The following is a 17,105-nucleotide window of genomic DNA, read 5'->3' on the forward strand; positions in this document are numbered from 1 at the left end:
CCACATTTTGTAATACTTGAGATTCATATGAGAAATTCTTCAAAGTGTATTAAGAATCACCTGCCTAGAGCCAATATACATGAGGGCAGTTAAACCTAAAAGAAACGTCATTTGTTGCACTTTATGAGAAGAAAATTGGAAAGACCTGGGAGGGAGAGTGAATGTTATTAGTAAGTGTGATTAAGGTGAATGGAGAATTTTTTTTTTTTTACAATACTTGCATTTATAGACATGAAATAAAATTTCAAATAAGCCTCTGAGAAGAAGGCTCACAGTAACCAAATAAGGTTAAGATAAAATTGCATTATGCATTGCATGTAAATGCTTAGTAACTGGTTTATATTTCCATTACAAAATCCTTGTGGCAATCCAATGAAAAAGCAGAGAAGGCGGTTACTTCAAACCATTTATCCCTTGGCTCACTTATCCGATGTTTTCAGGTAAATGAAATCTGACAGGATTCCCAGCAGGCTGCTTCTGATTAGATACCGAAGAGGACCATCTTCCGAGGTTTCTATTCAGATTAGTTCCCAGGGATGATAGCTACCATAGTATCCAGTACCTTTAAAAGAAATACTGTTATATTCATATGCAAATGTCATTGTTAGGTGCCCTCTAATCTATTCCCACTCATAGCTACCCTATGTAAAACAAAAGAAAACACTGCCCAATCCTGCACCATCCAAACAATCGTTGCTGTGTTTGAGCCCATTGTTGCAGCCACTGTGTCAATCCAGCTCACGAAGGGTCTTCCTCTTTTTTGCTGTCCATCTACTTTACCAAACATGATGTCCTTCTCCAGGGACTGGTCCCTCCTAATAACATGTCCAAAGTATGTGAGATGAAGTCTTGCCATCCTTGCTTCTAAGGAGCGTTCTGAATGTACTTCTTCTAAGACAGATTTGTTTGTTCTTACGGCAGTCCAAGGTATATTCAATATTCTTCACCAACACCATGATTCAAATGCATCAATTCTTCTTCGGTCTCCCTTATTCATTGCCCAACTTTCATATGTATATGAGGTAATTGAAAATACCATGGCTTGGTTCAGGCTCACCTTTGTTCTCAAAATGACATCTTTGCTTTTTAACATTTCAAAGAGGTCTTTTGCAGCAAGATTTGCCCAAGACAATACGTTGTTTGATTTCTTGACTGCCCTTCCATCAGCCTTCATTATGAATCCAAGTAAAATGAAATCCTAGACAACTTCAGTATTTTCTCCATGTGTCACGGTCTTGCTTATTGATCCAGTTGTGAGGATTTTTGTTTTCTTTATGTTGAGGTGTAATCCATACTGAAGGCTGTGGTCTTTGATCTTCATCTGTAAGTGCTTCAAGTCCTCTTCACTGTCAGCAAGCAAGGTTGCATCATCCGCACATCTCAGGTTGTTAATGAGTCTTCTTCCAATCCTGATGCTGTGTTCTTCTTCATATAGTCCACTGGAAGTATTTGCTAAACATATAGATTGAGTAAGTGTGATGAAATGATAGAATCCTGATGAGTAACTTCCCTGATTTTAAACCAGGCAGTATCCCTTTGTTTTGTTTGAACAACTACCTCTTGGTCTATGTATAGGTTCTGCATGAGCACAAGTAAATGTTCTGGAATTCCCATTCTTCACAATGCTTTTCATAATTTGTTGATGATCCACATAGTCTAACACCTTTGCGTAGTCCATAAAACACTGGTAAACATCTTTCCGGTATTCTCTGCTTTCAGCCAAGAATGACCTGGCATCAGAAATTATATCTCTCATTCCACGTCCTCATCTAAATCCAGCTTGAATTTCTGGCAGTTCCCTGTGGATGTACTGTTTTTGTATTATCTTCAGCAAAATTTTATCTGTATGTGATATTAATGATACTGTTCAGTAATTTTTGCATTCTGTGGGATCACCTTTCTTTGGAGTGGGCACAAATACGGATCTCTTCCAGTAGGTTGGCCAGGTAGCTGTCTTTCAAATTTATTGGCATAGACAAGTGAGCGCTTCCAGACTTCCATCCGTTTGTTGAAACATCTCAGTTGGTGTTGCCTCGATTCCTGGAACTTTGTTTTTCGCCAATGCCTTCAGTGCAGCTTGGACTTCTCCCTTCATTACCATTGGTTCCTAATCATATGCTACCTCCTGAAATGGTTGAGTGTGGACCAATTATTTTTGGTACAGTGACTCTCTGTATTCTTTTTATTTTCTTTTGCTGCTTCCTGCGTCATTTAATATTTTGCCCATCAAATCCTTCAGTAACGCAAGTTGAGGCTTGAATTTTTTCTTTAGTTCTTTCAGTTTGAGAAGTGCCGAGTGCGTTCTTCCTTTTTAGTTTTCTAACTTCAGGTATTTGCACGTTTCATTATAATACTTTATTTTGTCTTCTCATGCTGCCCTTTGAAATCTTCTGTTGAGCTCTTTTACTTCATCATTTTTCCCGTTCACTTCAGCTACTCTACCTTCAAGAGTAAGTTTCAGAGTCTTCTATCGCATCCATTTTGGTCTTTTCTTTCTTTCCTGTCTTTTTAATGACCTTTTACTCTCTTTATGTATAATCTCCTTTATGTCATCCCACAACTTGTCCGGTCTTCGGTCATTAGTGTTCAATGCGTCAAATCTATTCTTGAGATGGTCTCTAAATTCAGGTGAGATATACTCAAGGTCATACTGTAGCTCTCATGGACTTGTTTTAATTTTCTTCAGCTTCAACTTGAACTTGCATATGAGCAATTGATGATCTGTTTCACAGTCGGTCCCTGGCCTTGTTCTGAGTGATGATATTGAGCTTATCCATCGTCTCTTTCCACAGATACAGTAAATGAATAGGTCGTTGGTCTTGCAACATTCTGTCCTGCAATCTCTGGTGTCATTTCTGTCACCAAGGCTATATTTCCAACTACTGATCCTTCTTTGTTTCCAACTTTCGCATTCTAGTCACCAAAAATTGTTAACACATGTTGATCGTATGTTTGATAAATTTCAGACTGTAGAAGTTGGTAAAAAATCTTCAGTTTCTTCATCTTTGGCATTAGTGGTTGGTGTATAGATTTGAATAACAGTCCTTGTAAGTGTATGGATTTTATCCTATCACTGACAGCTTTGTACTTCAGGATACATTTTAAAATGTTGTTTTTGACAATGAACGTGACACCATTCCTTTCAATTTGTCATTCCTGCATAGTAGATTGTATGATTGTCGATTCAAAATGGCCAATACCAGTGCATTTTAGATCACTAATGCCTAGGATATCGATCTTCAAGTGTTCCAGTCTTCCTAGATTCATTCTTCATACATTCCACGTTCCAACTTTTAATGGATGTTTGTAGCTGTTTCTTCTCATTTTGAGTTGTGACACATCAGCAAACAAAGGTCCTGAAAACTTGACTCCATCCACGTCATTAAGGTCGACTCTAATTTGAGGAGGCACGCTTTCCCTGTTGTATTCTGAGTGCCTTCCAACCTGAGGGGCTCATCTTCGGAAATGAATCAGACTGTGTTCCACTGCTATTCATGAGGTTTTCACTGGCTACTTTTTTCAGAAGTAGACTGCCAGGTTCTTCTTCCTAGTCTGTCTTAGTCTAGAAGCTCCACTGAATCCTGTCCACTACGGGTGACCCTGCTGATATTTGAAATACTGGTGGCATAGCTTCTAGCATCACAGCAACATGCAAGCCAGCACAGTAGGACAAACTGACAGACGAGTGGTGGATATGCAAATAGGACAGTGATTTAATATTCTAAAGTTTGAGAGAATTGCAAAAGTCAACAAAACTGCTTTGAATATGTAGTTACTATGTAGTAGAAATGAAAGAGATAACAGTTTTGTGAGGTGAGCCAAACACAGGGCTGACAGGGCGAGGATGTCCATTTTTTTGCTCAGAGGGGATAATGCACTTTTTATAAAAGTTCTGTCTATTACATTGCAAGGCAAGATTTCTATACCTTAATGCCCGATTGCTAACATTATCACGATTACAACGGAAGCATATGGTAAATTGAAAAGGAAAGATAAGCTTTTTAAAAAAAAATCTGAAAGTGCTGCTTTAAAAGGAAAAATCTTTGATAATGGTGGATATTAAACCAACCACTTGCATTAATCAATAAATGTGTTTAGAATGTTGAGAAGACTATAGCCTCCATCCGAGATATAGTTTATTGTTTTGGGGTTAAATACTGCATGTAGAGGATTTTGGGAGAAAACATCTGAGTAGATTCTTATGTAAGAAAGTACAATTTTGGTTACATAAACTGTCTTACAATTTTGAATATGCTTTAGTAGACCTTTTTCAGATATGATAATCCCAAACAAAACCATAGCAATTTTTTTAAAAAATCTACAAAATCTTTTTTTTTTTTTTTCCTGTTGTTTCTTTATTTTGGGGTAGCTCTTTGTTGGATCAGTGAAGCACTGTTAGAGAAATATGAAAGTGGCATTGAGAGGTGATGAGGCCAGATGGAGAGAATGCAAGAGTCAGGCAGAGATAAGGGAGTGAAGGAAGTAAAAAGAAAGATAAGCAAAGAAGAAAATTCTGGTAAGGAAAGGATGCATGGTATCTGACAGAAACACAAAAGGAACCATGTCCTAAAGACAGAGCTGGTTGGGAGGGGAATTGAGGTATTACCTCACCTAAAAATACTCTGACCCAATTTTTTCATGCATAGACATTTTGTAGTAGAAGATTAAGAGGATTTTTTATAGGAATTATTTGCTGTTTTAAGCTGTTTGCTACTATAAAATACTTTTAATGTTCACTGCTATTTCTGTCAGTTCTGCTTTATTTAGGGTGTAACAAATCATTCATTACACCTTAAATAAAAGGTAAGGGTTAAAGAAGAAATAAGAAAATGCACTTCTGAAAAAATATCAAATCATAATTTATTGCATAGTGTAATTTTCCAACAGAGTGCCTTCTACTCAGACAGCAGTGAATTGGGAGAAAATGTCCACTTTGTAATTTAGACAGCCCATGTCAAGAGTAAAATCTCAGAGATTTTCTCTGTATAATGTGCATGAGGTCATCTGGAACTTATCGGTCCTCCCTTAAAAAGCCCGTACTTTAGCAGCAGGCACCTTATTACTTAAAGCAAGTATCTGTAACTATTTGGAGGCGATGTACAGGGCTCTCACATGGGGATAATAGCCTCTCATAATATGGAAATCTGGTTTCCTAGGGTGCCTTGCTAAAAGTTTTCTAATATACCTCAGATTGGACAGAATAGAGATTTTATTTTCATTGCAGTATAGGTCTCACCTGATCAGGGGTTCTTTGCCTTATTTTTGATTGACATTACATCACTGGGGGAAAATAAGACCCTTTGGACTATCCATTCTAATGACTTCTTTGCTATCATACACCCATACACATGCAAGCAAACACAGACGTTTTACATAAACACAGTCCTCAGGATAAAGGAAATGGCTGGAAAGGGAGTGCTCAGTCAACCCCACAGCGCTCTTGCAGCAGTAGGCAAGAAAGGCAGTTCTGGGAATCCAGTGAAGCTCTCATTCCCATTTTCTAGAATCTTCTTTTCCACCTGCAAGTCACACCAGAGATCTCAGAGCATCCAGCTAGACATGAACTAGCCAGAAGCTCCACACCTTAAAATATATATATACATAAAGTTTTCTTTCGAAGACCTTTCCCAATTTCCCTTGTCCTTTCTCCCCCTCGCCCCCCAAAACAAACAAATGAACAAACAAAAAAAATCCATTGCTGTCAAGTCAGTTCCAACTCATAGTGACCCTATAGGACAGAGTAGACGCATCCCATAGAGTTTCCAAGGAGTGGCTGGTGGATTTGAACTGCTGACGTTTTGGTTAGCAGCCATAGCTCTCAACCACTGAGCCACCACGGCCCCTTGCCCTGTTCAGACATACAAAAAAAAGTCTAAGAGAGGCTGACTATTTATTGACTATCAAACCTTACATGTTTTTCCAGTATAGATCTTACATTCTATAAATAAAGCCTGGCTTGTTATTTATATTTACAAAACTAACACTGTAATCAGATTTGAAGGCTTTTTTTCCCTCCGGGAATATCAAAGTACTCCATGGAAATCTACCAAAGCAGGTAGGCACACTAGTCATGGGGAAGTTCTTACCTTTCGTGATAATTCAGCATAGATTTACTCATTCCATTTTAGCTATATGCACACTAGGTATAAACAAATATTTCTCCCAGGAGAAAATGAACATTTATTTTGTGGAGCACAGCAATTAATACTTAAAGTTTATCTGGGCAGCATAAACTGAGTTTTTGTATTTGTTCTAATATACGGAGATTTTTGGCCTTTGAACACAGTTGACTGGTTACATGTTATGGTTTATGAATGTGATAAAAAAAAACTTGTTTATTTCTTGTGTGGTTAAATTGTCAATTTAGTAAATGACTTTTTCTTATCTTAATGGGGATTTGGCAGATAATAACAATAACTCACAGTTGTACAGCATTTAGTCGTATGGAGTTACTTACAAGTATTATCTTATGAGGGCCTCACAACCATGAGAGGGAGATAGAAAAAGTGTACCTTCCCATATGTTATAGATGGTTAAGACAGACGTTCAGAGAAGTCATGACCTGCTCAGTACCACACAGCTAATAAGTGTCAGACCCAAGGTTTGAAGTCTCATCTTATGACACTATCTTCTGATGTTTCCATCATGCTATGATCTATTTCTAAATTAATAGCATTTGGATAGAGGTGACATTTGCTTTAAGAAGTAATTAATGCCCAGTTAATTGGAACAAATAACACACTTATTCTTAAAGGGAAATAATTGAAATGAATTTTTAAAGGGCTATAATTTGAAAAGGAGCCCTGGTGGCGCAGTGGTTAAGCCCTCAGCTGCGAACCGAAAGGTTGGCAGTCGAAACTCACCAGTCCCTCCAAAGGAGAAAGATGTAGCAGTCTGCTTCCCTCAAGATTTCAGCCTTGGAAACCCTATGGGGAAGTTTTACTCTGTCCTACAGGGTCTCTATGAGTCGGAATCAACTCGATGGCAATGGGTTTGGTTTCCTTGGAGTTATAATTTGAAGAAACAACATCTTAGTGTAATATAAGTGCTATTGTACTGGATAGATTGAGTGATGACATGAAATATATACTCCTCCAATTATACTCCCATGGGTTCTGTTTATCCATGAAGGTAGTTGAACCATTTTCAGAACAATGAGTTCTAATATTCCTTGATAACAGCACTTATATATTACTAAGTTACTTGCAGTTTTAAAACTAGCGTATAATGAATTGTGACACTTTAGGAATGAGAAAAATGATGAAGTACTGAACCAAAACTATTTTGAGGAGTAGTAAGCGAGTTGTTTTCATTGACCTCCATCTGACTTTGTGTGAGCCAAGTATAAACACTTTTTTTTCCAAACTACTAAGCTGGTCAGACACTTAGAATTGGGAGCGTATTAGGTATGCAGCATGGCCAATTTTAACACAACTAATGCACTATTGGACTGTAGCCTCGTTTACAATCACTGATTAGTGCTCCAATGGTGGTTTTGAAATAAAAAGATGGTCCCTTTACAGTGCTTGAGTTGAGACAAACACGCACTTGACTTTGAATAAAAAGTTCCATGTCCAAGTTCACTCTCTGACACTTTTGCCTAGGCAGCTCTCTTTACTATTTGGTCTCTGATGAATTGAGATAGTTGAGAAATAGACATGACAAAGCATGTTTCCTTATTCTGTGACTGAGAGTCATAGAATATACACTGTATATAAACTCCTCGTTCAGATCTGAATGTCTGAGTGGCTTAAATAACCTTTCTTCCTTCAAGTGTCTGATCAGGATTATTCTGTACTTCTAACAGTAGGCATAGCTCTTTATAGAGAGGTTTCTGAAAAGAAAGACATTAAAAAAATTTTTTTTTGGTCAATCATGTAGCAATTTAAATACATTGAGAACGCTTGCTATTACAAAGCAATTTCTTTATGAATCATTTTTTAAATCAAAATACATTTGCAAAGAGAGAATACCTTCTAATTTTTAGTTTGAATGTTGATATTACTAATCACAACTGGGAGAAAATCTGAAGCCATCTAATAAAACAATGTTATTTTATAACAAAGTAAACTAAAGATCACAGAAGTAAAATGATTCCAGGCCATGCAGCCAGTTAGACATAAAACAATGGCAAGAACTCAGATGTCTAGGGATCCAGGGCTGGGTTCTTTCTATTATACACCTTTACTTACAAAGCTGATATCATCCAGTGATATGCGTTTTGATCAGAAACCTGACTAACTAGAGGTAGAATAAAAATTTTAAAAAACACATTGCCATTGAGTCATTTCTGACTCACAGTGACCCTATAGGGCAGAGTAGAACTGCCCCATAGGGTTCTCAAGAAGCGGCTGGTGGATTCAAACTGCCGACTTTTTTGGTTAGCAGCCAAATGCTTAACCACTATGCCCGCAGGACTCCATAGAAGTAATATATTGGGATAAAAATTAGAATGTCAGATTAGATGAGGCTACGTCAAAAATAAAATTATGTAAATTAAACGTCAAACGTGTCAGGAAACAGACAGTTTATTTCTGTAATTAAGGATGGTCAAAAGGAGGGGAAGACAGATCCTTGTTTTAAAACTACAGGGATCTTGTACATGTCCAGAATGAGTGAAGAGGCAAAGGCCTGGAGAAAGACCTGGGGAAGAGGCCTGTTTGGCAAACTAAGCTATGTGGGAGCAGTGTAGACTTCATGATGAAGTAAGAACACGGGGCTTGGTGGAACCTGTATCGAAACCGGAGTGCATACGTATCTGTGATTGCAGATGTGTTTCTAAGAAGAGGAGAGTAAGTAGAAAAAGGATTAGAAGTAGATTGTGGAGGGTCAAATTAACAAGCTTGGGCTTTAATAAGTAAGCTCTGATCCATTCAGCATCAACTGAGGCAGCTTTCCTGGAGTCTGGAGGATTTACCACTGAGGTAAGTAGGTGCTGGCTGTCAGCTGGAAGCTTGTTCTGAGCTGTGGGATGAGGCTTTCCTTCCTCTCTAAGGGGCTGCTCGGGTCTCCTCATGCCATGGTGGCTGGCTTTCAAAAGCAGGTGTCACAGAGATAAGAAGTGGAAACCGCCTATTTACTAGGGGCCCGAAAGTGGTACCATGTCTTTTCCACTGATTCTATTTGTCGAGACTTCACAGATTCCAGACTCAAGGAGAGGAGCTGTCAACTTGACTTTACATCAATGGGGAAGCATGTCAAAGAATTTTGAGGTCATATTTTCAAACTACCACCAACTGGAGCTCAAGCATAAGATAGAAACTAATTTTGAGAGTTTAGTATTTCTAGAGGCAAAATCTCAAACAAGGGGGATCGGTGACTTCCTGAAAAAGAGAGCGGTGCAGTAAAGAGCAGAAGGCCCACAACTAAATATAATTTAATGGGTTTGGGGAGAAAGATGGTGGTGACAAAGAATGAAGGAACATTATTTAAAGTTGAGAGTAAATGTCGGGGCAGTTTCATGATATATTATTTTCTTATCCAGATTGTGTGTGTGTGTGTGTGTTTGTGTGTGTGCATGTTTTGTAGGCTTCAGCTGTGTTCTCTATGTCAAGGCTTTAAAGCCGTTTCATAAATTAGTATTGGCAAATAGATGTTTTGTTGTCTCTGGAATACTCAAACCTAATCACATTAACAACAAGAAACAACAACAACAAAATGGAAAGAAGAGCTGTTTTAATAACTCTTACATAACTTTCTCACCGAGGTGATGTTTTAGCAAACATCACTCTGCCCCTGTGCCTAGGAACAAAGGAGAGAGCAGAGAGGCTCAGGTGTGCCACGGAGTGTGAGGTACGCATCCCGCTTTGCTTTGATTTCACTTTGGAGAAATCTATTGCCTACACTGTGTAGACCAGAGGACCGTAATTCTGTGATGAGAGGTAACTAAGGCTCTCTGGCTACACTACTAGAAACCCTGTGTTTTAAATAATGAATCTCATGTAGCATCCAGCTGCATCACCCCAATCCATGAATCTTACAGGAACTATCAGATGATCATCTTGACGGTAATTTTCCAAGCCTACCCTTTTTATTAAAATTTCTACAGCCTAATGCATCTCCCTAAAATCTTTTTGGATAGTACACTGTGAGAGTCTTTTTTGATGCAACATGGAGTCCTCTGATAACTCATAGATCATCTAATTGGCCTGCCTCCTAGATCCCTCCTCAAAGACCAAAGTAACAGGAATACATTCTTGCATGTCAAAGCAGTGATTTAACTCCATCCTCTATTCTCACTAATGTGCCATTTGTTTTATGAATTCACTCTAGATTTCTCAGTTCTGGATAGATTTTTTTAAATGATAAAATGGTTCAAATAATTAACTCATGGAATTGTCACTGTGGCCTCAAGAGAGCTGAAGACAGAAAAGAGTGCCCACAAGACTCGTGTGTTTATAAAATGCTGCCGTATGCACTACTATATTGCCTATCTTGAAGATTATTTCAGTTTGTCACATTTAATACAAAAAATCTCTTGAATATATATATAAAGCATATAATTCTACCACCCTGGCTACAATATAACTTAGAAATTTGTCTGTAAAAGTTGTCTTATGGGATAGTTAAATTATAATGCTGTTATAAGACTAACCATATCCATTCCCAACTTATCACTTATAATTTTAGCAAAAACAATAATGGCCAACACACTCCCAGTACCTAGTATGTGTCCCAAGTGTTTCACATATATTAACTCATACTATCCACCCAAAAACTCTGGGAATCCTTACATAGATGGTAAATGAATAATTTCTTTTATAAGGATCAGCACAAAGCTGGTTCCTATGAGGCAGAGGTTAAAGATGTCCCCAAATGTCCAGCTTTTCCAAGCTGCTGTACCACTCCATCATCCCTTACATCAACTATTCCCTCTAGCCTCAGTACTCTCCCTCCTATCTTTGGGTTCCCTGATTCACTGCAATGTCTCGCAGAACTCATGAACCATATAAAGGGAATGGCTCATGCAATTGTGGAGGCTGGCTAGTCCCAAATTCTTGGGTCAGGCATAGACTTCTCCCTGGCCCTCAGTCTCTGCCCAAAGGCACTCAGCTTTCTCGCTGTATGGGCCAGGAGGCCCACTGCACCGTCTCCTGCAGGTCTCTGCTGTGGGTCTCTCCTTCCTTGGTGGTGGTGGGCTCTCTCTCCACTCTGGAATTGGCTCTCTTTTAAGGCAAAACTGACCAGTGCCCTTAGTAGGCTACAATTACCCTATCGCACAATCACGTGGGTGGGAGTTACAAGACCACAGCTAGAAAGCCCACACATGAAAGTAATTAATTGCGCCACAGGTTGGTGTATGATAAATAGTGAGATTTTGACCAGCTATTAGTATTTTAAGGAGCCCTGGTGGCACAGTGGTTAAAACGATGGACTGCTAACTGAAAGATTGGCAGTTTGAAACGAGTTACAAGACCACAGCTAGAAAGCCCACACACAAAAGTAATTAATCGCGCCACAGGTTGCTGTATGATAAATAGTGAGATTTTGACCAGCTGTTAGTATTTTAAGGAGCCCTGGTGGCACAGTGGTTAAAACCAGGGACTGCTAACCGAAAGATCGGCAGTTTGAAACCACCAGTGGCTCCTTGAGAGAACGATGTGGCAGTCTGCTTCCACAGAGATTTACAGCCTCAGAAGGAAACCCTACGGAATTGCTGTGAGTCGGAATCGACTCGACGGCAGTGGGTTTTTTGTTAGTTTTATGACTATTTTACTGCACCGTTCTCAACTGGCCTAAGTCTGTTCCAGTTTCTCTTATTTAATTACATCACAGAACTGCTCAAGATGCAGACACCCTTCAGTGTTACCCAGATTTGTTACTGATCTCCTGGGCTTACTCCTCTCATTCCCAATAAATAACTGCACTCACCAATGTCTTATTATTCTGTGATCATTTCTAGTATAAACATTTTCCCTGCATTGTCATACACTTCAAACAAGTACCCATTTTCTATCTGTCAAACGTTCTTGCTCAAAGCTCATCCCCAGTGACATCCAGAAAATGTAAAATTTAGTTGACTTCTAAGCTGATCATGGATTGTATCGCACATCTCACTGGGAGAACCCAAAAGACATTTGAAGCACGGTGGACTCATGGTGTCTGTGATCTCCGAAGGGAAGGAGACAGCACCACCACCTCTGTTGCTCTTTCTGCAATACCATCCACATTGTCATCCAGAAACCTTTTCAAAGTTCTACCTGCCATGTGTTTAAAGCCTGTGTTACCTTTTGGGTTTTTAGTTTGTTTTATTATTATTACTATTATTTTTACTTTCACTTCCTTTCCAATTATGAGCAATTTTAGCTAGGTTTTCTCAATTTTCTTGTTAAAAATTACTATAGGACCATCAAAACCTTAAAATGGAGAAAATGAAAGCCCAATTCCACCCTTTTGTTACTGTAGTTTTCTTAGTACAATCATATATAATTCTCTCATTGCAACTGAGAGACAGCCTATGTGTGTGACAGTCTAACGGTGAGAATAGCCAGCCGGCTTATTTTTTTGTTCCATCAAGGTGGAGAATGTATTCCATTGAATATTTATGTACTGAGCACACACCAGAGGGTACAGAGATGCACATCCTACTACCAGAAGTTCTTTTAGTGCATGCTAATAATAACTTCCACTCATCATTTTAATTTTCAAATATATTCCATGTTTATAGTGGTGATTGAGAAAACTGAGGAATAGATGTGGGTCACATATACAATCAGTACAGCTGTCGGTCTAGAAACTAAACCACCTGATCAATCCTGTGCACTTTCTAAAAATAGGACATCATACTCATTATTTTAAACATCAGAGTTACTAGAAGCCATCTCTCACTCATTTTGTATTCTGAATTCCTAGCACAGTTGCTTAATAATTATTTACTGAATATATGAATATGTGCAACGTAGTATTCGAGGTCCCCTTGATTTTATCAACAGAGCTTCCCAACTAGTACGCAGCAAAAGGGTTACAGGTGTGCAGACGCAGTTACTGCCTTCAGCCCTTGGGCATCCAGCAGTGGGCAGGGCATGGAGCAGTGAGCAGCCTCGGGCTTATCGCTGTGTGCTGTAAAAATATTATCATTTTCTGAGTGAGCCATAGCATGAAAAAATTGGAGAACTAGTGGAGAACTACAAGTTTAAAACACATCTTACCTAATTTAAAGGGAATTTAATGGAATTAATTAAAATTCAAATCAAGAAGTTATTAAAAGAGCAGTCAAATGAACCCATGGAAAACAGGGGATAAATTAATAAAGATAAAAGGACACATTTGTCAATTATCAAATAGGAAGTTGTAGAATTGATAAATAATGCCAAAGCTAGTTGTTTAAGCAGGGGAAGGGGGAAGAGAAGAAAAACTACTAATAAATCCTAATAAAAAATGGACTATATAAATTAGAAATGAGAATGGCAAAATAATCACAGCTAGAGACAAAAAAATACAAAAACAAAAACAAAGCCCATTGCTGTCGAAAAAAAAAATTCGACAATTTGTCCTGAATTTAAAACATATGAATGCAATTGAAATAAATGTTTCCTTAGTCTAATATGAACCCCGAAAACAAGCTTATGATTAATTGTGAAACATTCCCAGTTACGTCAGAAACAAGAATGATGACCTCTATCACCATTACAAGGAGCCCTGGTGGCAAGAGTTTAAGAGCTTGGCTGCTAACGGAAAAGTCGGCAGTTCCAACCCACCAGTGGCTCAGCTGCTTCCATAAAGATGTACAGCCTTGGGACAGGAAAGCTGGTAATAGGGAACCCAAGTTTGAAAAGGGACAGTGTTGACATGTCGTGGGGTTGTTAACCATTGCCGTAAAACAATATGTGTACTAACTGTTTAATGAGAAACTATTTGTTCTGTAAACCTTCATCTAAAGTACGATTAAAAAAAAATAAAACGATTTGCAGCCTTGGAAACCCTAGGGGGCAGTTCTGTTCCATCCTACAGGGTCATTATGAGTCTGAATTGACTCAATGGCAATAAGTTTTGCTTTATCTAATTTAAAATTGCTTGGAATTTTTAACTCCATAATTAGATAAGAGAAATAAATAAAAGATTTTAAAAAGTATAAATTAAGAGGAAGTATTGACATTATTTGTGTATAATATGGTACATGTGGAAAACCCAAGATACACAACCACAAATGGAAATACAGTAAAACTTGCAACAGCTGAAAACTGTGTAGGGCAGAAACCTGTCAGAGAAGGGAAATTCAAATATTTCTCACTAATAGACAGTTACAGAAAAGTGGTAGGACTGCACCCCGTCAAAGGTGAAAAACTGGCAAAACCTGGAAAAACAAGGACGTCCTGTTGAGTTCCGGTTCTCACAGGTTTCACTGTGGTAAGAAAATTCAATAAAGTGACTGGCTACAAAGGGTGAAAGTATAAATAAATAGTAGAATATATGCAATGAAAGTTTATGAAATATAATGTATGGAAAGGGCCTCTTTATAATAGCAAATGTATTTAGGCTACCTTGGCATAAACGTTTAGCCTATCTGGACGTAAACGCCAGAGCTTTATAAAAGATACGTTTAAAATTTAACTTGAGTTTATAAGTGAGACTTAAATCAATGGAAGGATATACCTTGTTCTTAGATAGAAGTGCTCAGTAGTGTTCAAATGTCATTTCCCCCTAAATTAATTTGTAAATGCATGTAACATGTTTGAAAAGATCAAAAATTCCTGTAAAATTGATAAAGGCTACTAATAGTTCATAAGAAAAAAATAAACATATGATATTTACCAAAGAATATCTAAAAAAGAAGGATAATGAAGGGGACTATCCATAGCAGATAATAAGGTATGCCACATTGTTATAATAATGTTAACAGTTTGGGGTTGGTATAAGTAGATAAGTGGAACAAAATAGTCCAGAAATTGATTCAAATGAAAACCTGACTTCACAGGTTAAGTCAATGGGGAAAAAGATGGAATATTCAATAATTAGTGAGGAAGAATTAGCTAACTCTTCTGGCAAAAAGTTAAGCTGGGATTCTGTCTATCTCCTCACTGCAAATTACAGGTAAATGAATAATAAAAAAAGAATATAAAAAATAAATATAATTAATGAATAAAATGAATATACATAGTAAGACATGACTTTGGTGAAGTCTGGTATATATGTGAGTACTGCATGTCTTCCTATGCGTTGTATTAAACTCAGGAGCCATGATTAAAGATTAGTGAATTTGACCATAGTTAGAAACATCTGTTGGGGGGAAGGGATCATGAGAGACAAAAATTCAAAAGTAAAACTAGAAACATATTCACTTTTTTAAAAAATATGCAAAGAGCACTTAAATAGCAAAAAAGGAGGAAAATTAATTTAAAAAGTGCCAGGTGATGAGTTGACAATTTGTTATAAAAGGAGTACAAGTGGCCAATAACCTTAAAATTGTTTAATTTCACAATAAAAGTAACAATTAAACAATCTTAAGGTTAGCAAATATTTAAAAGCTTGACAGAGTTTAGTTATCAATAGTTTAAGGAAATAGCCTTTCTCATACTGCGAGAGCATGGAGGAGGGAATCATACAAATTCTTGGGATGGCAATTTGGCAATATCCTAACAACAGTTGCTCATTCCCTTTGATTCAGAAATTTTAGGGCAAGTGGGCAATGGATTAAAGAGTGTTTATAAGCGTTATTAGTAACAGCAAAAAAGGAAATAGTCTAGGTGGGTACTAGTGAGAAAATTTATGGACATTCATAAAATGGAGAACCACTGAAGTGTGCGATGGAAGGTGGTAAGCTTATATGTGCTGCTGCAGAAAGTTAAATGAGCTATGTGAGTGAGCCATGTCAGCTCAGACTGAAAGATGCCTATGAGAAAAAATAACTTTTACATATTAAAATGTTAATATCTAGATATATACATACTTACATAATAGTTTATGCATAGAAATATTTTTGGAAAAACACAAGAAGCTGTTTGCATGATTATTTCTGATGGTTGAGAATACAAGTGGGAAAGTGAATTCACTTTTCACTCTTTAAACTTTTTGTAATATCTGGATTATTATTTTAGTGTAAAAAAGAAACTAGACGCCAAAAAAAAAACAAAAAAAACCACCAAACCTGTTGCTGTCGAGTCGATTCTGACTCATAGCAACTATAAAGTGAGGAAACCAGAATTTAATAGAAAACTCCAATTATAAGATACACTTATTTATACATTACAGAAGCAGATCACTCGCGTCAGGAGACATGGGTTTAACAACTGACTTTGTTACTGACTAGCTGTGTGATCCTGGACCAGTCACAACTGGCTTGAGTGTAAGGTACTTCAGATGATTTTATGGTTTTCTTTCAGTTCTACGATGCTCTGATTCTGTGTAATATACTCAGTTACCAAAGAGGTAAATAAAGTAGGGAGAAGGAGGCTCATATAGTTTCTGGAAGAATAGGCACCACTTTAATCTTTTTTCCCTGTGTCCCTTCTTTCTCCCTCCTCTAACTTTTTCCCTCTTTATTCTCCTCTGTCTCTTCCTCCTCCCTCTCTCTGTATGCCTTGAATTTCCTTCTACAACATCACTTTTCTTTCTACCTTTCTCCATTCTACTCTGCTTACAAAATAGGGCAGTGGATTGTACATAGAGAAGCAGCGGTTAGTACTCAGGGTTTCCAACCCGTGAGTTAAAACTTAGCGCTAATAAGGTCAACAGCAGTTTATTTTGCAGTGGAAACCAGGTGTATCCAGGAGACTTGGACCTTTCACTGATTCTAGAAAAACCCCCCATGCCTGTTCTTCCAGCAATGGGATTTTTTTTTAAAACTTAGTAATAAAAGGGTTAAATGAGTATGCAGTGTAACTAGTGCTGTAGCTGGATCAACCTCTGTGACACAATTATGAGGCTTTTTCTCTATTCAAATTACTTCTGCTCAAACTACTGCTTTTCCTAATAATCTCAGAGCCCCTTTGTATTAATGTGCTTACTATTTGTTTACACACAATTTGAAATAAGTGGAACTATAGGTAAGCTCAAAGGTTTAGAGGCTTCTAGTAGTAATGCTTCGAAGTGCTGTTCCTTTGTTAAAGAGGTTTACAGTTTATTATGTTTTCTATTTCTCTGTGAAGAGATAAAACATACTTTTCTGA

This window comes from Trichechus manatus, unplaced genomic scaffold (genome assembly GCF_000243295.1).
Source record: "Trichechus manatus latirostris isolate Lorelei unplaced genomic scaffold, TriManLat1.0 scaffold00099, whole genome shotgun sequence".
NCBI classification, from domain to species: Eukaryota; Metazoa; Chordata; class Mammalia; order Sirenia; family Trichechidae; genus Trichechus; species Trichechus manatus.